The sequence below is a fragment of the Cherax quadricarinatus genome, chromosome 30 (genome assembly GCF_038502225.1).
Source record: "Cherax quadricarinatus isolate ZL_2023a chromosome 30, ASM3850222v1, whole genome shotgun sequence".
Classification (NCBI taxonomy): Eukaryota; Metazoa; Arthropoda; class Malacostraca; order Decapoda; family Parastacidae; genus Cherax; species Cherax quadricarinatus.
The window spans coordinates 27,620,509-27,645,581 of NC_091321.1; the positions used below are offsets into that span (position 1 = coordinate 27,620,509).

Consider the following 25,073-nt stretch of genomic DNA (forward strand, 5'->3'; position numbering starts at 1 on the left):
CCCTCTTTCATACATTTATTAAACAAAAGTACCAACCACTCCAACACTATATCCCCCCCTGCTTTTAACATTTCTGTCATGATCCCATCAGTTCCAGCTGCTTTACCCCCTTTCATTCTACGTAATGCCTCACGTACCTCCACCACACTTACATTCTGCTCTTCTTCACTCCTAAAAGATGGTATACCTCCCTGGCCAGTGCATGAAATTACCGCCTCCCTTTCTTCCTCAACATTTAAAAGTTCCTCAAAATATTCTTGCCATCTACCTAATACCTCCCTCTCCCCATCTACTAACTCCCCTACTCTGTTTTTAACTGACAAATCCATACTTTCCATAGGCTTTCTTAACTTGTTTAACTCACTCCAAAATTTTTTCTTATTTTCATTAAAATTTCTTGACAGTGCCTCTCCCACTCTTTCATCTGCTCTCCTTTTGCACTCTCTCACCACTCTCTTCACCTTTCTTTTACTCTCCATATACTCTGCTCTTCTTATAACACTTCTGCTTTGTAAAAACCTCTCATAAGCTACCTTTTTCTCTTTTATCACACCCTTTACTTCATCATTCCACCAATCACTCCTCTTTCCTCCTGCCCCCACCCTCCTATGACCACAAACTTCTGCCCCACATTCTAATACTGCATTTTTAAAACTATTCCAACCCTCGTCAACCCCCCCACTACTCATCTTTGCACTAGCCCACCTTTCTGCCAATAGTCGCTTATATCTCGCCCGAACTTCCTCCTCCCTTAGTTTATACACTTTCACCTCCCTCTTACTTGTTGTTGCCACCTTACTCTTTTCCCATCTACCTCTTACTCTAACTGTAGCTACAACTAAATATTGATCCGATATATCAGTTGCCCCTCTATAAACATGTACATCCTGGAGCCTACCTGTGAAAATTTGTGTGGACTGCCTCCAAGTGAGTCGCCTACCCTGGCAAACTCTGTTGACATCGAGCTCTGAGGTGGGTACCTCAGCCTCACAAGTGGCTTATAGGACAGATTTTCACAAAAGATTGATGTTGCAAGAAAACTCGCCTGCATGCACGTATAAAGGACTAACTTACTTGGTGTTGCAGCATATATCCTGATCTTCACTTCCCTAAGCTTAGCCTTAGCCCATTTGGACTTCCTCTCAGAAACCACATGCAACCGGGAGCCTTAATTCCTGCAATATTCAATCGTAATTAATGTCCTGCCTGCACCTCAGAAATTCCTATATCCAAGAGGGTATGTATCCCCTATTATAACTATGCAGACTCAGACACTAGCTTCCAGACTGCTCTGAGACACTGGTACTTACTGGGCATGCTCAACCTGTTGCAACCGGGCCCACAGTCAAAACTCAACTCACAAACTCTCCAGACACTGGCCAGAATTCTACGAGAAATAGTGGTCTTGTCTTACTGTATGGGCCTGACGGAGGAGGTCATCTACGGTACATCGAGGTGCCTCTACCAGATTTCCCCAGGTCTCAGATGTGAAGACACGTGGGGGCGCCGTCTGCTGATCTCGGCATGTATTGTCCAGATGGTGTCTGTCTTAAGAAGGACGCTATTGTCTTTTAGACCCGCGCCTCCTCATTCAAGCTAAGGCTGCCAGTTCTCCCTAGCTAACTTATCCTAGTGTTTGCCTACATTATCGGCCTATTACTACCTATGTTAAGGTCTTAGGTCTACATTATTATTATCTACAGTTGCCTTAGTAACCTAATATTAATATACTAACAGTAAAACTACCTACTCCTTCCCTGAAGAATAAATCTATAAATTAAATACATGCCTACCAAGAATCCATCGCCGACCAGAGAGAATGCTCTCATGTTTGGGTGGGGTATAAGGGCCATCCAGCTCAGCCGTCCCGTACGGCCATGCTGGATCTGTCCTGTGGAACTTTAGGGACCAAATAAATTTCCACATCCTCCCGCCGGCGAAGGTAGGCGCTAAGTCTAGATCAAGTCTGCCTCCCGCAGGCCCTCCCAGTGGGCCCTGGACTTGAGCGCCGTTCGACGGGTCGTCCGGCCGCTCAGCTCGGTCAACCTCTGGTCTAATTTCTCATGTCCCGGTCCCACCGTGTGGATCTTGAGAGGTAAAAGCCTGTTGATGGGTCTTATAGTCTCGACACCATTCATTCTCACCTTCACCATTCTCAACCGCCCAGCCTTGTCTGGGTGGGTTGACACTACCAGGCCAAGAGGCCAGTATGCCTGGGGCGCCTCGGATTCTACTAGCACCAGGTCCCCTTCACTTAGCATCATCTTATTTGCCTCGGGGTCGGCACCATAGAAATGTTCCCGCAAGGTTGTCAAGTAATCCCTGCGCCACACCTGGTTCCATTTGTCCAGGATGTTCACCAGTCTGTTGTGACTCCTGTGCAGTTCTTCATTGATGGGGGGACCATCTGGCCCATAATAATCCAGCTCCTTGGAAGACTGACTCAAAATTGCAGGGAAGGGCTCAATCCTCCTTCCAAACAGCATGTGACTGGGGGTGAGAGCTTCCTGCTCATCAATCCCATTTTGTACGTAGGTCAGAGGCCTGTTATTAACTCTTGCCTCTATCTCAACTAACACTGTCCTCAGTTCATCAAAGCTCACTCTCCTGCCGTGCAAGACCTTCCGAATGCACCTTTTGACTGTGCCCACCATGCGTTCATAGAATCCCCCTTGCCAAGGCGCCCTGGGAGCTATGAACCTCCACTCGCACTCTGTTCTCTTCAGGTGTTCTCGTACTTCTCCGTTGTCCCTAAGATTCCTGAAAACTTTATCGGCTGCCCTAAAGCTTGTGCCATTGTCCGAGATAATCAATCGCGGGCACGAGAATCTGGCTGTAAACCTCCTGAACAACTTCACGAAAGTCTCTGTTGACATATCTTCTGCCAACTCCAAATGCACCGCTCGAGTAGTGGCACAAGTAAACAGGCAGACATATACTTTCTGAGGGCCCACCCTTTCGTCTCCTGGGATCTTCAATGTGATAGCCCCAGTATAGTCTATTCCCACAGTCTCAAAGGGCCTGTCACTATGTACCCGCTCCTGAGGCAGCGGTGGTGGACCTGGGTATGGTAGGGTCCTCCCATTGTACCGCCGGCAGACCGTGCAACTCTTTAGCACCCTTTTGACGGCAGCTCGACCCTTCAGTACCCAGTAATTCTGACGTAGGCAGGTGAGGGTATCTCCAAACCCCCCATGTAAGGTCCTCTGATGGGCATCTTGTATCAATAGCTCTGTCGCCCATCCCTCCTTTCTCAATAGCACGGGATGTTTGGCCCCATAGCTGAGCTCAGAGTTTTGTATTCTTCCCCTGCATCTTATTAGCCCCGCATGATCTAGGAACAATCCCAATGAGTGAACCAATTTACTGTTCCCTGAGTCGTTGTCGTTGGACACGAGTCCTGACGCCATAACCTGCTGCCTGGTCGCAAGTACTTCCAGCACTCCTGGAAACCTCTCCCTTTGGTACTGCCTTATCCAATATTCTCTGGGACCCACAAGAGACAACTGTCGACCTTGGCTTACTTTGTCATGCAGCTTCCTCACAAATTGAAATACCATTTCCGTGACTCCTATAAGTTTCCTCCAAGAGGAGTAGCGCCTGGGGTCAAATAATTCAGTGTCGGGTTCCCCCGCAAAGTGTACTGTGCTGCTGGTTGTCTCCACGAATTTCTGCTCCAGCCAGCAATCGCTTGCCGGTAACCAGTCTGGGCCTTGGAACCAAATCTCGCTTTTACTCAGCTTTTTGTGTGTCACCCCTCGGCTTATCAGGTCGGCTGGGTTTTGATCTGTAGGCACATACAGAATTGTTGATGTTGACTGTAGTTCCCGTATCTCCTTTACCCGATTCCTGACATAGGGGAGCTTAGACCTGTCGTTCTGGACCCACTGTAAGGCCACCTCCGAGTCTGTCCATACATAGGTGTGTGTCACCCTCAGATTACTCAACACCTCCTCTATGTACTGACCCAGTCTTGCTCCCAGCAACATCGCCGTGAGCTCTAGCTTTGGGATCGAGCAATCCTTCAGGGGTGTCACCCGCGCACGACTGGTGACCAGATTGACTTGTTCCCCGGCCACCAAATATGCTACTGCCCCATAGGCCCTGGAGGAGGCATTGCAGAAAACGTGCAAGTCATAATCCCACCCGGTGCACCCGATGGACCTGGGGAATGTGAACTCATGCAATTCCGCTAGATCTTTGCTAACCAGATCCCACTCCTGGCAGACTGTTTCTGGCAGTGGGTCGTCCCAACCTAGGTTCAGCTCCCAGGTCTGTTGCACTAGCATCCTCCCTCGAATGGTGATGGGTGTCAACAAACCCAAAGGCTCGAAGGCAGTCTGCACTTTGCTCAGCAAAGACCTCCTGGTCAGCTTCCCTTCCCCATCAGGTTTCCTCTTTAGCCTAAGTCTGTCTTCCTCGATTTCCCACTCCAGTCCCAACACCGATGTTACCTCAGGTACTGAGTAGCCAGCATAGTCACGTTCCACCGTGCCCCGCAACGTTGGATTGTTTGTCACCCATTCTCTCAATGGCATGTTAGCCGAGAGCATCTCCTGATTAGACTCTCGGTAAATGTCCATCAACAGCCTTTCATCTGGGGTGGTACCTTGCATGTTGTCTACATAAAATAGGGTCTTCAATAATTCTTTAAGCGGGCTGTTACAGTTCACAAGGTGGTAGTCTATGGTAGCCTGTAATAAGAATGGTGAACTAGTGGCACCAAACAACACTGCCCTGAATCTGTAGGTATCATACCCTTGCTTGGGCACCTCCCTGTTAGCCAACCACAAGAACCTTGTGTAGTCCCTGTCTTGTGGCTGCAACCCAATACGTAGGAAGGCTTTGCTAATGTCTGTCGCATAGGCGTGCTGTTCTGTCCTGAATCTCAACAACACATCTGCTAATTTCTGCGTCAGGGAGGGCCCTGTGAGCAGACAGTCGTTCAACGATGGCTCTCGAGGACTCGCCTGCGAGCTGCAGTTGAAGACTACTCTGATGGGAGTGGTTACCGACTCCTTGGTGACTGCCATGTGTGGAAGATAATGGGTGTTTTCCCCAGGGCTGGCATTGGGCACTTTCTCAATGAACCCAAGGGCCAGCTGTTCCTTAATAATATCATCATATTTCCCCACCAGACCCTTCTTGGTCAGGCTGTTCACCAATGAATTCAACTGACCCCGTGCCTTCTTGAAATTAGTGGGCAGCGTTGGGTGTCCCGGTTTCCATGGGAGTCGCACCCAATACTATCCGTCCCTGAACTGCACATGGTTCAAGTAATCTCGATACGTCTCTTCATGTTCGGGGGGGCGGCTGGTCACCTTTAATCCCTACTACATCCAGGTCCCATAGTTTATGGACCGGCTCACTGTCGGATATGCCAACTTGCATCTCTGACAGACCTTCGTGCACACCAATCCGCATCACCAGTACAGCCTCAGTCGCTGTAATACCAGAGCCCTCCTTTCCCGGGGTCACAGGGAAGTGAGCTGGTATTCTGCCTCCTACGATGTACCCCGCTGGAGTCCTGTACAGGCCAACCCCCTCCTTGATAACCCTTCTCGTAGACACGAACTCGTCTATGTAATTCCCTCCTACCAAGATTCTTACATTACTAACGTTGTCTGTAGCAATGTCTGGTTCCGCTAGCTTCACACCCAACTCCCTCAAACGTTTGACTGCTGCAGCCAGTCCCTTAGTGGTAATGATATTGGGCAGCCTCTTTATTATCAAGGCTGAAATTTCCCGTCGATGCCCGGCTAACCTGACCGTCACATTGACTACTGGATAAGACCTGCGTGGGACTTCCCCACCGAACCCTTCCACCTTCATGTCAACTTTACCAACTGTCTCCAGCTTCAATCTAGTTGCTAGACTCTCCACTATGAAGGATCTCTGTGCCCCACTGTCGAAGAACAAACGGGTCATTTCAGAATTCTTCCCGTTCGCAACCACCGCCATTATGGTGGGCAAGGCCACCGAACCTTGAAACTGCTCACCAGAACAAATTCTCGGTGCCGTACTCGCCACACTCATCACTACTTCAGACTTGTTCTTGCTCTCCGCCCTTTCTCGCAGTTTGCTCTCCTTAACTTGTGCTAATCTGGCGTCATTAGGACACAGTGCACTGTGGTGCTTACCCTTCCAGCAGCCCCGACACTCCCTGAGTTGGGCATTACAGTCCCTGGCAAAATGTTCTCCACAACACTTGAAACAAAGTCTCAACTCCCTTAGTCGTTGAACTCTTTGGTTATAGGTGGTGAAGCTTGAACACCCTGAACTAGCATGTTCTTCACAAAACACGCACCGTCTCTTACTGGCCGCTTGAATGACTTCTCCCTTGGCTCTGGGGGTGGAGGACTTGTCCTGGGCATAATATGAGCCAACCCTAGTAGGAGGTGGTTTAGCTTTATCTCTCAAGTATCTGGAGGGGTTGATCGATTCCACCTTGGTCGGCAATTTCTCCCCCCAACCTATGCTCAGGTGAGACACGAGATCTCCCAACCCCTCAACGATCTGTTGTATTGTGAACCGGTTCGTCCGATATTTTAAGTGCAACTCATGCACTGTAGTGCCAGCCAGTTTCCTCTGAATCACCTGGCTGATGAACCATTCTGACTTACCCCAATCATGTAAATCTTTAAGACTATTCGTCAAACTCATAACTTCGATTCTGAACTTCTCTAGGCTCTGACAGTCATGGCAACAAGCCTCTAGATCCAACAACCGATAAAGTATAGCTACCTTTATCTCCTCAGTATTGCCAAACGTGTCCTTTAATTGGTCTTTGGCATGTTGGTAATTGGTGTCGGTGGTTTGGTAATGCCGGACCAAGTCCAAGGCTTTACCCTTGAGCTGTGAACGTAAATATTGTAACTTGACGGCATCTGACAAATCATCTCTGTCATCTATCTGGGCTTTAAACTGATCCCAGAAAGCAATGTACTCTGTTAAGGTTCCGTCAAACGTTGGTAAATTCAACTGGGGCAATCTGGGCAACACATTAACAGGCGTGCTGTTGTTCGTGTTCCTTGAAACATTTGCTGCCCCTGCTGTACCGGCCTTCAAAGTCTTTATTAACTGCCTGCAGAGTCTCATCTCTGCTTTACACTCTGCCCTTCATTCGTCATAGTCCGTCCGTGCTACTTCGACTGTATATTCAGACTCACCTGTAGTATAGGCCTCTGTCTCATAAAGGATAAATGATCTCTCAAAGGCCTCTAATCTTTGCTCCAAAGGTTTCAGGCAACTCTCTAGTTCCTCCCAGTCTATGTCTTGGTCTTGCCTGACCGTACGACACTCCTCACATGCTTTGCTCAGGCGCCCCTTATAGGCTCCCATAGACCGCTTTAATTGACTTAGAGCTGGGACAGCTGGTACTGCATCTTCACCTACCATAGTTGCGGTTTAGTTAAGATCACGGTACTAATTTGTACTTCAATTAGCCCACCTCACAGCACGAACGGTATTAGGCAAGAATGAACGAGTCTCAAGGCTTCTCAACAAGCTTGACAACTCCCTTTATATTATTGACTCTACTCTGAATCAAAAATGTACACTATTAGCTTTCAAATCCCAATCAAAATGTGTATCGATGTGAAAGTTTAACCTAGCACTTAACTGTACAATGCCAGCAAATAATTACAGGACTTAACCTAGTCTCAGGTACAATTCACAAATCCCACATTAACATGAATCAAAGACAATGAAAATCACACAATAAAAGTGCAGTATACAAATTAAAATCACTTGGTTAACACAAATAAATTCAACAATTCAACTTGTGAAACAGTAAATGAATAATGTATGTAAACAGCTTGGCCTAACTGTGCCCAGCTTACTCTGTCTAGCGTGGATGGTTGGATAAGGTAAATCCTAACCTAACTAGTGTGCTATAACTTAAACCAGGCTTTATAACTCCCTGTAAATAATAACTAGGTTAAATCTGTCCTAGCTACTATAACTTTTGTAAATATTGCACAAGCCTAGCCTAACTGTGGCTACCTTGCAAATCCACTGTAAGTACAGTGGACCCCCGCATACCGATGGCACCACATAGCGATTAATCCGCATACCGCTTGCTTTAATCGCAAAATTTTGCCTCGCATACCACTTAAAAACCCGCTCACCGATTTTCGTCCGAGACGCGTCCAATGTGCGCCCTCAGCCAGCCTCACATGTGCCACCCGTGCCATTGTTTACCAGCCAGCCTCCGCGGTAACATCCAAGCATACAATCGGAATATTTCGTATTATTACAGTGTTTTCGGTGCTGTTTCTGGAAAATAAGTGACAATGGCCCCCAAGAAAGCTTGTAGTGCCAACCCTACACCAATAAGGGTGAGAATTCCAATAGAAATGAAGAAAGAGATCATTGATAAGTATGAAAGTGGAGTGCGTATCGCCAACCTGGTCAGGTTGTACAAGAAACCCCAATCAACCATCGCTACTATTGTGGGCACCAGAAAGGCAATCAAGGAAGCTGTTCTTGCCAAAGGTTTAACTGTGTTTTCGAAACAAAGATCGCAAGTGATGGAAGATGTTGAGAGACTCTTATTGGTGTGGATAAATGAAAAACAGCTAGCAGGAGATAGCATCTCTCAAGCGATCATAAGTGAAAAGGCTAGGAAGTTGCATCAGGATTTAATTAAAAAAATGCCTGCAACTAGTGATGATGTGAGTGAATTTAAGGCCAGCAAAGGTTGGTTTGAGAGATTTAAGAAGCGTAGTGGCATACATAGTGTGATAAGGCATGGTGAGGCTGCCAGTTCGGACCACAAAGCGGCTGAAAAATATGTGCATGAATTCAAGGAGTACATAGAGACTGAAGGACTGAAACCTGAACAAGTGTTTAATTGTGATGAAACAGGCCTGTTTTGGAAGAAAATGCCAAGCAGGACCTACATTACTCAGGAGGAAAAGGCACTCCCAGGACATAAGCCTATGAAAGACAGGCTTACTTTGTTGATGTGTTCCAATGCTAGTGGTGATTGCAAAGTTAAGCCTTTATTAGTGTATCACTCTGAAACTCCCAGAGCGTTCAGGCAAAAGAATGTCCTCAAGGAGAATTTGTGTGTGCTGTGGAGGGCAAACAGTAAGGCATGGGTCACTAGGGACTTTTTCTATAACTGGTTACACCATGCATTTGCCCCCAATGTGAAAGATTACCTAACTGAAAAGAAATTAGAACTTAAGTGCCTCCTGGTGTTAGACAATGCCCCTGGTCATCCTACAGACGTGGCAGAGCGACTTTATGGGGACATGAGCTTCATTAAGGTGAAGTTTTTGCCTCCTAATACCACTCCTCTCCTGCAGCCCATGGACCAGCAGGTTATTGCAAACTTCAAAAAACTGTACACAAAAGCTCTGTTTGAAAGGTGCTTTGTAGTGACCTCAGAAACTCAACTGACTCTAAGAGAGTTTTGGAGAGAGCACTTTAATATCCTCAATTGTGTAAACCTTATAGGTAAGGCTTGGGAGGGAGTGACTAAGAAGACCTTGAACTCTGCTTGGAAGAAACTGTGGCCAGAATGTGTAGACAAAAGGGATTTTGAAGGGTTTGAGGCTAACCCTGAGAGGATTATGCCAGTTGAGGAATCCATTGTGGCATTGGGAAAGTCCTTGGGGTTGGAGGTTAGTGGGGAGGATGTGGAAGAGTTGGTGGAGGAGGACAATGAAGAACTAACCACTGATGAGCTGATAGATCAACTTCAAGAGCAAGAGGCCAGACCTGAGAAAACTGGTTCAGAGGAGGGGAGAGAGAAATTGAAGAAGTTGCCTACTACAAAGACTAAGGAAATGTGTGCAAAGTGGCTTGAAGTGCAAACCTTTTTTGATGAAAATCACCCTCACACAGCTATTGCAAGCCGTGTTGGCAACCTGTACACTGACAATGTTGTACAACACTTTAGGGAAGTCATAAAGGAACGAGAGGTACAGGCCACTATGGACAGATATGTTGTGCGAAAGAAGTCCAGTGACTCTGAAGCTGGTCTTAGTGGCATTAAAAGAAGAAGGGAAGTAACCCCAGAAAAGGACTCGACACCTCAAGTCTTAATGGAAGGGGATTCCCCTTCTAAACACTAACACTCTCTCTCCCCTCCTCCCATCCCATCAATCATCACCAGATCTTCAATAAAAGTAAGTGTCATGTAAGTGTGCATGCCTTTTTCAGTTTGTGTGTACTAAAATAAACATTTCATGTGGTAAAAATTTTTTTTTTTCATACTTTTGGCTGTCTTGCACGGATTAATTTTATTTCCATTACAGTGGACCCCCGGTTAACGATATTTTTTCATTCCAGAAGTATGTTCAGGTGCCAGTACTGACCGAATCTGTTCCCATAAGGAATATTGTGAAGTAGATTAGTCCATTTCAGACCCCCAAACATACACGTACAAACGCACTTACATAAATACACTTACATAATTGGTCGCACTGGGAGGTGATCGTTATGCGGGGGTCCACTGTATTTCTTATGGGGAAAATTCATTCACATACCGATTATTTCGCATAACAATTACCCCTCTTGCACGGATTAAAATCGGTATGCGGGGGTCCACTGTAATCAACACACAAGTCTCCTACTCTGGATTACTTGTAATCACTGTAAATAATTAAATTCACAAGCTTCTCTAGCCTACCTGGCCTGCCTGTAAATTACTGCAAATAACAACTTCTGTGTATAGTCAGCTTGGCCTAGCCTCTGTAACTCTGGGCCTAGGGTGCTAACTTAACCTAACTTTTTTAAACTGGTTCCTAACTGTGGCCTAGCTATGATAGCTTAACCTAGCTATTCCACATCACGGTTTTCGAAGGACCACTTTTGTGAAAATTTGTGTGGACTGCCTCCAAGTGAGTCGCCTACCCTGGCAAACTCTGTTGACACCGAGCTCTGAGGTGGGTACCTCAGCCTCACAAGTGGCTTATAGGACAGATTTTCACAAATGATTGATGTTGCAAGAAAACTCGCCTGCATGCACGTATAAAGGACTAACTTACTTGGTGTTGCAGCATATATCCTGATCTTCACTTCCCTAAGCTTAGCCTTAGCCCCTTTGGACTTCCTCTCAGAAACCACGTGCAACCAGGAGCCTTAATTCCTGTAATATTCAATCGTAATTAATGTCCTGCCTGCACCTCAGAAATTCCTATATCCAAGAGGGTATGTATCCCCTATTATAACTATGCAGACTCAGACACTAGCTTCCAGACTGCTCTGAGACACTGGTACTTACTGGGCATGCGCAACCTGTTGCAACTGGGCCCACAGTCAAAACTCAACTCACAAACTCTCCAGACACTGGCCAGAATTCTACGAGAAATAGTGGTCTTGTCTTACTGTATGGGCCTGACGGAGGAGGTCATCTACGGTACATCGAGGTGCCTCTACCAGATTTCCCCAGGTCTCAGATGTGAAGACACGTGGGGGCGCCGTCTGCTGATCACGGCATGTATTGTCCAGATGGTGTCTGTCTTAAGAAGGACGCTATTGTTTTTTAGACCCGCGCCTCCTCATTCAAGCTAGGGCTGCCAGTTCTCCCTAGCTAACTTATCCTAGTGTTTGCCTACATTATCGGCCTATTACTACCTATGTTAAGGTCTTAGGTCTACATTATTATTATCTACAGTTGCCTTAGTAACCTAATATTAATATACTAACAGTAAAACTACCTACTCCTTCCCTGAAGAATAAATCTATAAATTAAATACATGCCTACCAAGAATCCATCGCCGACCAGAGAGAATGCTCTCATGTTTGGGTGGGGTATAAGGGCCATCCAGCTCAGCCATCCCATACGGCCATGCTGGATCTGTCCTGTGGAACTTTAGGGACCAAATAAATTTCCACACTACCCATCAACCTTTTATCCACCAATACATAATCTAACAAACTACTTTCATTACGTGCTACATCATACCTTGTATATTTATTTATCCTCTTTTTCATAAAATATGTATTACTTATTACCAAATTTCTTTCTACACATAGCTCAATTAAAGGCTCCCCATTTACATTTACCCCTGGCACCCCAAATTTACCTACTACTCCCTCCATAACATTTTTACTCACTTTAGCATTGAAATCCCCAACCACCATTACTCTCACACTTGATTCAAAACTCCCCACGCATTCACTCAACATTTCCCAGAATCTCTCTCTCTCCTCTACACTTCTCTCTTCTCCAGGTGCATACACGCTTACTATAACCCACTTTTCACATCCATTTTTGCATAGTGTGAGACTGACACGAGGGACATCAAAGAGTGCCTTGTATTGCGACTGTGTGTTCTGTTGTAGTTATCAAGCAGAAGTTCAAGCGTAGGGTTTATATTGGAGTTTAACCCTTTCAGGGTCCAAGGCCAAAATCTGAAGTGGTGCCCCAGTGTCCAAGAATTTTCAAAAAAAAATATTTATTTTTTCTTATGAAATGGTAGAGAATCTTTTTGTGAAGGTAATAAAACAAAAAGTGCGAAATTTGATGGAAAATTGACGAAATTATGCTCTCGCAAATTTTGATGTGTCAGCGATATTTACGAATCGGCGATTTTGCCGACTTTGACTCAAATTTTAGGCCAATTACATTATTCCAGTCGACCAAATTCTTAGCTATTTCACTAGTATTACTTCTATTCTATTGATTGAGAACCCTCATCTTGCCACCCTCAACACCATTGTTAACCCTTTGACTGTCGCAACCCTCAATCCTGAGGTGTCTCCTGGTGTCGCAAAATTTAAAAAAAAAAAAAAAAAAAATCTTATGAAATGATAGAGAATCTTTTCCCGATTGTAATGACACCAAAAAAAACGAAATTTGATGGAAAACTGACGGAATTATGCTCTCGCGAAGTTAGCGACCTCGGCGCTGTTTACAAATCGGCGATTTCGCTCACTTTGAGCCCTATTTTCGGCTAATTCAATTGTTCCAGTTGCCCAAACTCATAGCTATTTCTTTAGAACTCCATTTTTTCTATCGATTGAGTATAAGAAACTGCCCATTTACCGATTTCAACTACCTAATAATGTGGTCAGAAATTTGCAATTTGGCCAATTTCACGAAAACTAAAAAATATGACAATTTCAAAATAAGGTCCAGAATGAACAATGCAGACATTCCTGGCTCTAAAACATTTTCTTTGTTCATCAGTCATGTCTCCAGGCCCCTCTGATATTACTCTTGCTTTCTATTTTGAATTTTTATTCAAACAAAAAATAGAAGACTTACTATTATGTAGACTATTGCAATACTGAAATAATTGTATAAATAACATGAACCCATTCATGACTGCATATTAGAATGGCTAGTTGGACATTTATTGGACAATGGCATCATTTGTTTACTTCTGAACATTGGCAAAAATCAAACATTTCCCCTACTTTGAGCTCCATTTCTAGGTTCTTTTTATAGTAAAATCAATCAAAATCACCTCTATTTCTTTAATATGTTTTCCATTCTATCAAATGAGACCAAGAAAACGAGAATACAACAATAAATACTATACGAAAATAGACCACAAAGTCGGCATTTTAATTAAAAAAAACGGTCGGAGTTTTTTTCTCATTATGCACTGCGTGCTCCAGGATTTTTTTTATATGGTGCACGCTGACCACACAGACCCATTCTCTCACATGTGGGCCTACCAGCTTTCTCCTGCTTGATTTGAAGCCGCTAGAATTTATGAGTATATACAGTGGACCCCCGCATAACGATGGCATCACATAGCGATTTTTCCGCATAACGATTACTTTTATCGCAAAATTTTTGCCGCGCATACCGATTAAAAACCCGCTTACCGATTTTCGTCCGAGACGCGTCCAATGTGCCCTCAGCCAGCCTCACGTGCCGCCCCGTCCCATTGTTTACCAGCCAGCCTCCGCGGTAACATCCAAGCATACACTCGGAATATTTCGTATTATTACAGTATTTTCGGTGCTGTTTCTGGAAAATAAGTGACCATGGGCCCCAAGAAAGCTTCTAGTGCCAACCCTGTGGTAAAAAGGGTGAGAATTAGTATGGAAATTAAGAAAGATTTTGAAGGGTTTGGGGCTAACCCTGAGAAGCCTATGCCAGTTGTGGAATCCATTGTGCCTACTTCAAAGATTAAGGAAATGTGTGCACAGTGGGTTGAACTGCAAACCTTTATAGATGAAAATCACCCTGACACAGCTGTTGCAAGCCGTGCTGGTGACTATTTCAATGACAATGTTGTGGCCCATTTTAGACAAATCGTAAAGGAACGGGAGGTACAGAGCTCTATGGACAGATTTGTTGTGCGACAGAGGTCCAGTGACTCTCAAGCTGGTCCTAGTGGCATTAAAAGAAGAAGGGAAGTAACCCCGGAAAAGGACTTGCTACCTCAAGTCGTAATGGAAGGGGATTCCCCTTCTAAACAGTAAGAAGATAATGCTCTCCCCTCCTCCCATCCCATCAATCATCACCAGATCTTCAATAAAAGTAAGTGTCATTTAATTGTGCATGCCTTTTTCAGTTTGTGTGTATTAAAATTAACATTTCATGTGGTAAAAAAAAATTTTTTTCATACTTTTGGGCGTCTTGCACGGATTAATTTGATTTCCATTATTTCTTATGGGGAAAATTCATTCGCATAACGATTATTTCGCATAACGATGAGCCCTCTTGCACGGATTAAAATCGTTAACCGGGGGTCCACTGTATACGTCAAACACGGTACCTCGTAAGACATATATGTACGGCCGCGACAGTCAAAGGGTTAATGAGGAGCTGATCAAAATATCGACTTGGATGACAGCCAATAAACTTACGCTAAACACTGACAAAACCTACTACATCATGTTTGGTAGCAGAGCAGGAGTTGCGCAAATTAACATTAAGATCGACAACACTCTAATTGCCAGGCATAATGAGGGCAAATTCCTAGGCCTATACCTCGACAACAACCTGAACTTCAGCACCCATATCCAACACATAACCAACAAAGTATCCAAAACGGTTGGGATCCTCTCCAAGATACGATACTACGTGCCGCAAAATGCCCTTCTCACACTATACCATTCACTTATATATCCATACCTCACCTATGCTATCTGTGCTTGGGGTTCAACTGCAGCAACACACCTAAAGCCAATAATAACCCAACAAAAAGCCGCAGTAAGAATAATCACTAAATCCCATCCCTGGCAACATCCACACTTACTACTGTGCAATCTACATCTACAGGACCTTAAATTCCAACATTAACCTTGACCTAAAACGCTTTCTTGATAGTTGTGACAGAGCCCACAGGCATAACACCAGACACAAACATCTCTATGACATTCCCCGTGTCCAACTAAACCTTTACAAAAATTCAATGTATGTCAAAGACCCTAAAATCTGGAACACCCTACCTGAAAACTCTAGAACTGCAGACACATTCATCACCTTCAAAACTACCATTAGAAAACATCTTATCTCCCTGATACACCCTGTCAACTAATTACACGAATACCACCTGGTGGTTCACACTTACACTCACTCACCCATTTGATCATAAACAGAAATATCAATCTCAATCTTAAAATAATGAATCTTAACTAGTCATAAGTTGGCCTGTGATACTCCAATACTGAAACTATGTATAGTGCCAAAACAAAAGCATTCACATTGCTAAACTCACAAACTAGTATTTAGTCACTTAGCCATAATACCAACTTACCTCATAATTTGTAATATTTTAAATTTAAGATCTAATCTAAGTCTGCCCGAAATGCCTAGCCATGCTAGGTGTTCTAGTGGTACTCTGTAATTATTATTTTACTACATATAAACCACACAATAACCAAATTCTGTAAAGTCAGCATTGTAATCCTTATAGAGAATAAACTTTGAATTTGAATTTGAAGAAATCGCCAAGTCAACTGTTTCAACTACAAAATAAAGTGATTGGAAATTGGTAATTTGGCCAATTTAACACAAAGTTCAAAATATTCCAATTACAAAATAGGGTCCAGAAAAAACAATGTAGGTATTCCTGGCACTAAACTAACATTTCTTCTGTTCATTAGTTATGTTTTGAGGCTTTACAAATAAATTCAATTTTGATTTTTTATTCACACAATGAATTTTTATTCTCACCAAAAAATAGAAGATTTACTGTTATGTAATATTGTAATAATTGTATAAATATCATCACCACATTTGTGAATGTATATTAGACCCACCAGCTGGCGTGTATTAGACGTGTGAGGTCGTTTGTTTACTCTTGAACATCGGCAAAAATTTAACATTTCTGCTACTTTGAGCTCAGTTTCAAGCCATTTCCAGTACTAAAACCAATCAAAATCATCTCTATTTCTGTAATATGTCTTCCATTCTATCAAATGAGACCAAGAAATTGCAAATACAACTATAAAAAACATACGAAAAAACACTACAAAGTCGCTGTTTTAATCGAAAATCACGGTCTCAGTTTTTTCTCATTATACAGTGTGCTGCAGGATTTGTTTTATGTGGTGAACACATACCACATAGATGTATTCTCTCATATCTAGGCCCAAATTTACCACTCACAGTTTATCAGAGTGAGCTGAGCTCATGGCGTAGATCTACGGTTTGGACCCTGAACATAAAGCCATAGATCTACGGGACGGACCCTGAAAGGGTTAATGTTCTGTATATATAGTAAGCACAATAACATGAGTGTATGTCTCATATACTTAGTAGGTTCAGGCTTTTGAAAAGTGGTGGGGTGTACTATCTGGCAGAGGAGCTGGTAATCATCTGCACAGCAGCTTTTTGTTGGGTAATTAAAGGTTTAAGGCTCTGTTTCCAAACAGCACAAAAAATGTTTTGTCTATGTTGAGAGTGAGTTTGTTCCTCATCATCCAATTACTGTACATATTTTTAGCAGCTCATTGTTTACAGTGTCTCTATGTATAGGTGGGTTTGAGTGGGAGTAGACATAAGTAGTGTCGTCTGCAAATAGAACTTGTTTAAGGAGTTGAGATGCATTAGGGAGATCACTGATGTGGATGAGAAAGAGGAGTGGGCCTAGGACACTACCCTGGGGCACTCTGACAGCTACAGGCTGGATAGTGGAGTTGACTTCATTTGCATATATATACTGGTGTCTATCATTAAGATAAGATTTTAGGTAATCAAGGGAATGTCCTCTGATGCCATAATGATTTAGTTTTAGGTGCAGGAGATTGTGGTTCACTGTATCAAATGCTTTCCATAGGTCAATGAAGAGCCCCAGTGGATAGTCATTTTTATCGAGGGCTGTATACAGTAGACCATTATATGACACGGTAGTTACGTTCCTGAAAGTGCCGTGTTAGGTAAATCTGTGTTAGATAAACTAAAGAACTTATGGGAAAAATATGGTTACGTTCCAGGGAGCCCCAAAAAGCCAAACAATTTTTTTCAGACCTCCAGATCTTACAAAAATAAAAATGAATATGTAATTGTAGTTCATTGTCGTGATGAATTATGTTGTTTTTACTGCTTAAGACTACAAATACAACAGAAATAAGTGTATATCTTACCTTAAATTGTGAGTGCTGGTGTTTGTTGATGATTATGAAGAGAGTGGAAAGTTATGCTGTGGCTCTACTGGGCTAAGGTGGATGGTATAGGTTCTGGTACGGAAATCGATGGTTGTACTGGAGTGTGCATATATCCTGTAATAGATTTCTGGGCTATTTTACCCTGCAGCACATTACGCAGCTGATGGTAAGGTATCAACTGCTCTAGACACTGTTTCAGAGCACTGCTTCTAGATTTGTCAGGGTCCTCTTCAGTGAAAAAGTTTAACTTTAAGTCAGTAACTCAGTCAAGTAAGTCAGTACGTCAGTCCAGTCAGTCAAGTAAGTCAGTAGGTCAGTCCAGTCAGTCAGTAAGCCAAGTCAAGTAAGTCAGTAAAGTCAGTCAGTCAGTTAAGTTAGTCAGTCCAGTAAGTCAGTCTGTCAAGTCAGTAAGTCAGTCAAGTAAGTTAATTAATTCAGTAAAGTCAGTCAGTCCATCAAGTCAGTATGTCAGTCAAGTAAGTCAATTAAGTCAGCAGAGTCAATCAGTAAGTCAGTCAAATAAATCAGTCAATTCAGTCAGTAAGTCAGTCAAGTCAGCCAGTAAGTCTGCCAAGTAAGTCTGTCAGTAAGTCAGTCAAATAAGTCAGTTATTCATCACACAAACTCATATATTTCCCTCATTCTTTTTAATTGTACAAACTGGTGCTTCATTAAGGTCACAGGCTATCTCTTGTCTAATATCTGTACTTTCTTTGTTAACTCTAAGATTTATGCTTATATCTTTTCTTTCTTGCCACTTTCAGCAGCACTCGTATGCCTAATGGATGCCATGATTGCTTGGCAGCTACAAGATATGGAAATTAAAAGATCAAAACACAATTCACAAACACAGCTAGCTCCTAGAAGACAATCATAATGGACACGTATGGTTGAAGGCTGGGATGGGGGTGGTGGGAGTGTCGGGTAGCGGGGAATGGCGGTAGCCCCCCCCAACACAATGGTCTGACCCACAACAAGGCGGGAGCTTCAGCTGGGGAATTTTTCCACATCCGCAAATGGAACCGTGTTAAATTAATTTTATGAAGTGTTGTACATAACTGTGCCACAATTTTTCAATAGTGCAATAACCAAAACGTGGCAAATAAATCAGTGTAATATAACAGTCTACTGTATATTAGTTCGAGCATTTGTATAAGAGCATCATTTGTACTTTTATTTGGTCTAAACCCAAACTGGCAGGGGTTATGTATGTTGCTGGATAAAAGGTAGGAGTAAAGTCATCTGTGTATTATTTTTTTGAATATTTTAAAAAGTAAGGGCAAGTTTGATATACAGTGGACCCCCGCATAGCGACCTTAATCCGTGCAAGAGGGCTGGCTGTTATGCGAAATGTTCGGTATGCGAATGAATTTTCCCCATAAGAAATAATGGAAATCAAATTAATCCGTGCAAGACACCCAAAAGTATGAAAAAAAAAATTTTACCACATGAAATGTTAATTTTAATACACACAAACTGAAAAAGGCATGCACAATTACATGACACTTACTTTTATTGAAGATCTGGTGATGATTGATGGGATGGGAGGAGGGAAGAGAGAGTGTTAGTGTTTAGAAGGGGAATCCCCTTCCATTAAGACTTGAGGTGTCGAGTCCTTTTCTGGGGTTACTTCCTTTCTTCTTTTAATGCCACTAGGACCAGCTTCAGAGTCACTGGACTTCTTTCGCACAACATATCTGTCCATAGTGGCCTGTACCTCTCGTTCCTTTATGACTTCCCTAAAGTGTTTCACAACATTGTCAGTGTAATAGTCACCAGCACGGCTTGCAATAGCTGTGTGAGGGTGATTTTTATCCATGAAGGTTTGCACTTCAAGCCACTTTGCACAGATTTCCTTAATCTTTGTAGTAGGCAATTTCTTCAATTTCTCTCTCCCCTCCTCTGAACCAGTTTTCTCAGGTCTGGCCTCTTGCTGTTGAAGTTGATCTATCAGCTCATCAGTGGTTAGTTCTTCATTGTCCTCCTCCACCAACTCTTCCACATCATCCCCACTAACCTCCAACCCTAAGGACTTTCCCAATGCCACAATGGATTCCTCAACTGGCATAATCCTCTCAGGGTTAGCCTCAAACCCTTCAAAATCCCTTTTGTCTACACATTCTGGCCACAGTTTCTTCCAAGCAGAGTTCAAGGTCTTCTTAGTCACTCCCTCCCAAGCCTTACCTATAAGGTTTATACAATTGAGGATATTAACCCTTTCAGGGTCCAAGGCCCAAATCTGGAGTCACGCACCAGTGTCCAAGAATTTTCAAAAAAAAAAATTTGTTATTTTTTCTTATGAAATCGTAGAGAATCTTTTTGTGAAGGTAATAAAACAAAAAGTACGAAATTTGGTGGAAAATTGACGAAATTATGCTCTCGCGAATTTTGATGTGTCAGCGATATTTACGAATCGGCGATTTTGCCGACTTTGACTCCCATTTTAGGCCAATTACATTATTCCAATCAACCAAATTCTTAGCTATTTCACTAGTATTACTTCCATTCTATCGATTGAGCACAAGAAATCGCCAAGTCAACTGTTTCAACTACAAAATAAAGTGATCGGAAATTGTTAATTTGGCCAATTTAACACAAAGTTCAAAATATTCCAATTTCAAAATAGGGTCCAGAATAAACAATGTAGGCATTCCTGGCACTAAACTAACATTTCCTCTGTTCATTAGTTATGTTTTGAGGCTTTACAAATAAATTCCATTTTGATTTTTTATTCACATAATGAATTTTTATTCACACCAAAAAATAGAAGATTTACTGTTATGCAATACTGTAATAATTGTATAAATATCATCACCATATTTGTGAATGTATATTAGACCCACCAGCTGGCGTGTATTAGACGTGTGAGGTCGTTTGTTTACTCTTGAACATCGGCAAAAATTTAACATTTCTGCTACTTTGAGCTCAGTTTCAAGCCATTTCCAGTGCTAAAACCAATCAAAATCATCTCTATTTCTGTAACATGTCTTCCATTCTATCAAATGAGACCAAGAAATCGCAAATACAACTTTAAAAAACATACGAAAAAACACTGCAAAGTTGCTGTTTTAATCGAAAAATCATGATTTCAGTTTTTTTCTCTCATTATACACAGTGTGCTGCAGGATCTGTTTTATGTGGTGCACACATACCACATAGATGTATTCTCTCATATCTAGGCCCAAATGTACCACTCACAGTTTATCAGAGTGAGCTGAGCTCATGGCGTAGATCTACGGTTTGGACACTCACCGTAAAGCCGTAGATCTACGGGACGGACCCTGAAAGGGTTAAAGTGATCTCTCCAAAAGTCTCTTAGAGTCAGTTGAGTTTCTGAGGTCACTACAAAGCACCTTTCAAACAGAGCTTTTGTGTACAGTTTTTTGAAGTTTGCAATAACCTGCTGGTCCATGGGCTGCAGGAGAGGAGTGGTATTAGGAGGCAAAAACTTCACCTTAATGAATTTCATGTCCCCATAAAGTCGCTCTGCCACGTCTGTAGGATGACCAGGGGCATTGTCTAACACCAGGAGGCACTTAAGTTCTAATTTCTTTTCAGTTACGTATTCTTTCACATTGGGGGCAAATGCATGGTATAACCAGTCATAGAAAAAGTCCCTAGTGACCCATGCCTTACTGTTTGCCCTCCACAGCACACACAAATTCTCCTTGAGGACATTCTTTTGCCTGAACGCTCTGGGAGTTTCAGAGTGATACACTAATAAAGGCTTCACTTTGCAATCACCAGTAGCATTGGAACACATCAACAGAGTAAGCCTGTCTTTCATAGGCTTATGTCCTGGGAGTGCCTTTTCCTCCTGAGTAATGTAGGTCCTGCTTGGCATTTTCTTCCAAAACAGGCCTGTTTCATCACAATTAAACACTTGTTCAGGTTTCAGTCCTTCACTGTCTATGTACTCCTTGAATTCCTGCACATATTTTTCAGCTGCTTTGTGGTCCGAACTGGCAGCCTCACCATGCCTTATCACACTATGTATGCCACTACGCTTCTTAAATCTCTCAAACCAACCTTTGCTGGCCTTAAATTCACTCACATCATCACTAGTTGCAGGCATTTTTTTAATTAAATCCTCATGCAACTTCCTAGCCTTTTCGCTTATGATCGCTTGAGAAACGCTATCTCCTGCTAGCTGTTTCTCATTTATCCACACCAATAAGAGTCTCTCAACATCTTCCATCACTTGCGATCTCTGTTTCGAAAACACAGTTAAACCTTTGGCAAGAACAGCTTCCTTGATTGCCTTTCTGTTGCCCACAATAGTAGAGATGGTTGATTTGGGTTTCTTGTACAACCTGACCAGGTCGGCGACACGCACTCCACTTTCATACTTATCAATGATCTCTTTCTTCATCTCTATTGGAATTCTCACCCTTATTGCTGTAGGGTTGGAACTAGAAGCTTTCTTGGGGCCCATGGTCACTTATTTTCCAGATAAAGCACCGAAAACACTGTAATAATATGAAATATTCCGATTGTATGCTTGGATGTTACCGCGGAGGCTGGCTGGTAAACAATGCCACCGGCGGAACATATGAGGCTGGCTCAGGCCGCACATTGGACGCGTCTCGGACGAAGGGCGGTGAGCGGGTTTTTGGGCGGTATGAGGCAAAATTTTAGCGATCAAAGCGTCCGGTATGCGGATTGTACGGTATGCAATGCGTATGGTATGCGGGGGTCCACTGTACAGTAGACCGTCATTTAACCCCTTGACTGTCACAACCCCGAATCCTAAAGTGTCTCTCTATGTTGCAAAATATTTAAAAAAATATATATATTTTCTTATGAAATGGAGAATTTTTTCCCGATGGTAACGACACCAAAAGTACAAAATTTGATGGAAGACTTACGGAATTACGCTCTCGCAAAGTTAGCAATCTCGGCGATATTTACGTATCTGCGATTTCATCCACTTTGAGCCCTATTTTTGGCCAATTCCGTTGTTCCGGTCAGCCAAACTCATAGCTATTTCTTTAGAACTCCATTTGCTCTATTGATTGAGAACAAGAAACTGCCCATTTACCGATTTCAACTACCCAATAAAGTGGTCAGAAACTGGCAATTTGTCCAATTTCATACAAATTAAAAAAGATGCTAATTTCAAAATAGAGTCCAGAATGAACAATGCAGACATTCCTGGCACTAAAATAACATTTTCTGTGTTCATCATTCACATCTCCAGGCCCCTCTTATATTACTCTTGCTTTCTATTTTGAATTTTTACTCACACAAAATATAGAAGATTTATTGTTATGCAGACTACTACATTACTGTAATAATTGTATAAATAATGTCAACCCATTCGTGACTGTGTATTAGAATGGCTAGTTGGACATTTATTGGGCAATGACGTCATTTGTTTACTCTTGAACATTGGCAAAAATCAAACATTCCCGCTACTTTGAGCTCTATTTCAAGGTCCTTTTCATCATGAAACCAATCAAAATCATCCATATTTCTATAACATGTCTTCCATTCTATCAAATGAGACCAAGAAAACGAGAATACAACCACAAATACTATACGAAAATACACCTCAAAGTTGGCGTTTTAATCCAAAAACACAGTCGGAGTTTTTTTTTCTCATTATGCACTGCGTGCTACAGGATTTTTTTAATACTGTGCACAATGACCACACAGACCCATTCTCTCACATGTGGGCCTACCAGCTTTTTCCCGCTTGATTTGAAGCCACTAGAATTTTGGAGTACACATACGTCAAACACATTGGCTCGTAAGATGTATATATACGACCGAAACAGTCAAAGGGTTAACATGGTAGTTATGTTCCTGAAAACGCAGCGTTAGGTAAAATCGTGTTAAATGAACTGAAGAACTTATGGGGAAAATAGGGTTACATTCCTGAGAGCCCTCAAAAAAGTCAAACAACTTTTTTTTTTTAGACCAACAGATCTTACAAAAATGAAAGTGAATATGTAATTGTAGTTCATTGTCATGATATATTACTGCTTAAGACTACAAATGCAATAGAAATAATACTATTTCTTACCTTAAACTGTGGGTAGTGGTGTTTGTGGATGATTGTGAAGAGAGTGGATATGCATGGTGTGGCCCTACTGGGCTGAGGTGGATGGTTGTTGGTTGTCGGCAGAAGTGGATGGTAGCGGTTCTGGTACTGAAGTTGATGGTACTGGAGTGTGCATAAATTCTGTAATGGACCTCTGGGCACTTTTACCCTGCAGTACATTATACAGCTGATGGTAAGGCATCATCATCATCTGGTCTAGACCCCATTTCAAAGCACTGCTTCTAAATTTGTCAGGGTCATCTTCAGTTAAAAGTCTGCTAGATTAGCAGAAACATGGAAATGCTCATGTAACTGCTGCAATGTTAACTGTTTTCTCTCAGGTTCTTCTTCAGCTTCTTCTCTTATCTCCCTCCCATGTATCTGTGCATCGAGCTCTGCCAAAATTTCCTCTGGACTTCTGTCTTCATCATTATTATCTTCTAAGAGCTCATTCACATCATCTCCATTCATATCTTCAAAACCACCACCTGGTAATCTCCTTGCCAGGTGAACAATTTCCTGAACACGACTTTCAAGCAAGGGAAAACCAGTGAAAGAATTAACTACAGAAGGCCATAACTTTCCCCAGTTTGCATTTAATGTTGATTGGGGCACTTCATTCCATGCACTTCTAGCATAGCTGATAGCATCTGTAATGTTAAACTTATTCCAGAAGCTTGGTACTGCCAGGTTGGAGTCAGAGTCCATTGATGCAACTAGTTTTTTCATAACTTTTTTTTGTGTAGTTACACCTGAATGACTTAATAACTCCCCAGTTCAGTGGTTGAATTAGAGATGTTGTATTTGGAGGTAAAAATACAACTTTTACATGTGGGGTAACATCCAGCAAAGCTTGTGAATGAGTACAGAAATTATCAAGAATGAAGAGAGCCTTGACTGCAAGGTTCTTGTTGTACAGGTAAAACTTGACTTCAGGAATAAAGTGATGCTTAAACCAGTCAATAAATATTTCCTCTGTCATCCATGCTGACTGGTTTGACCTCCAAATTACTGGTAAGATGTTTTTATTTACACCTTTCAAAGCACGAGGATTCTTAGAGCAGTAAATAACCATGGGCTTACACTTGAAATCACCTGATGCATTCCCACAAAGAAGCAAGGTGAAGCGATCCTTTGCTGTCTTGAAGCCTGGTGCACTTTTCTCTTGCTGACTGATATAAGTTCGTGTTGTCATTTTCTTCCAAAAAACACTTGTCTCGCCAGCATTAAACACTTGATGTGGCTCATAGCCACCCTCAGAAATAATTTCCTGCAATTCGGCAGGGAAATTACTTGCTACTGGATAATCACGTGAAACACTTTCGCCAGAAAATTTAATATGAAACTTATTACGCAGCTTAAAGTTGTGGAACCAGCCTGTGCTAAACACACACACTTCTTCAGACCTTCCTTCCTTATCACACACTGCTTTGAACAACTGTAAGGCCTTTTCCCTAATTAAGATGAAAATAATTGCGCACCTTTCTTTGTCTTTGTT

The 25,073-nt window shown here is 42.5% G+C and overlaps 1 protein-coding gene across 7 annotated transcripts in view; it reads right to left on the minus strand.

Moving 5' to 3' along the window:
* The window catches only part of LOC128692519 (peroxisomal acyl-coenzyme A oxidase 3), a 314,664-nt gene that overhangs the window by 188,267 nt on the left and 101,324 nt on the right, over positions 1 to 25,073 (minus strand). The gene's annotated exons all lie outside the window — the stretch shown is intronic.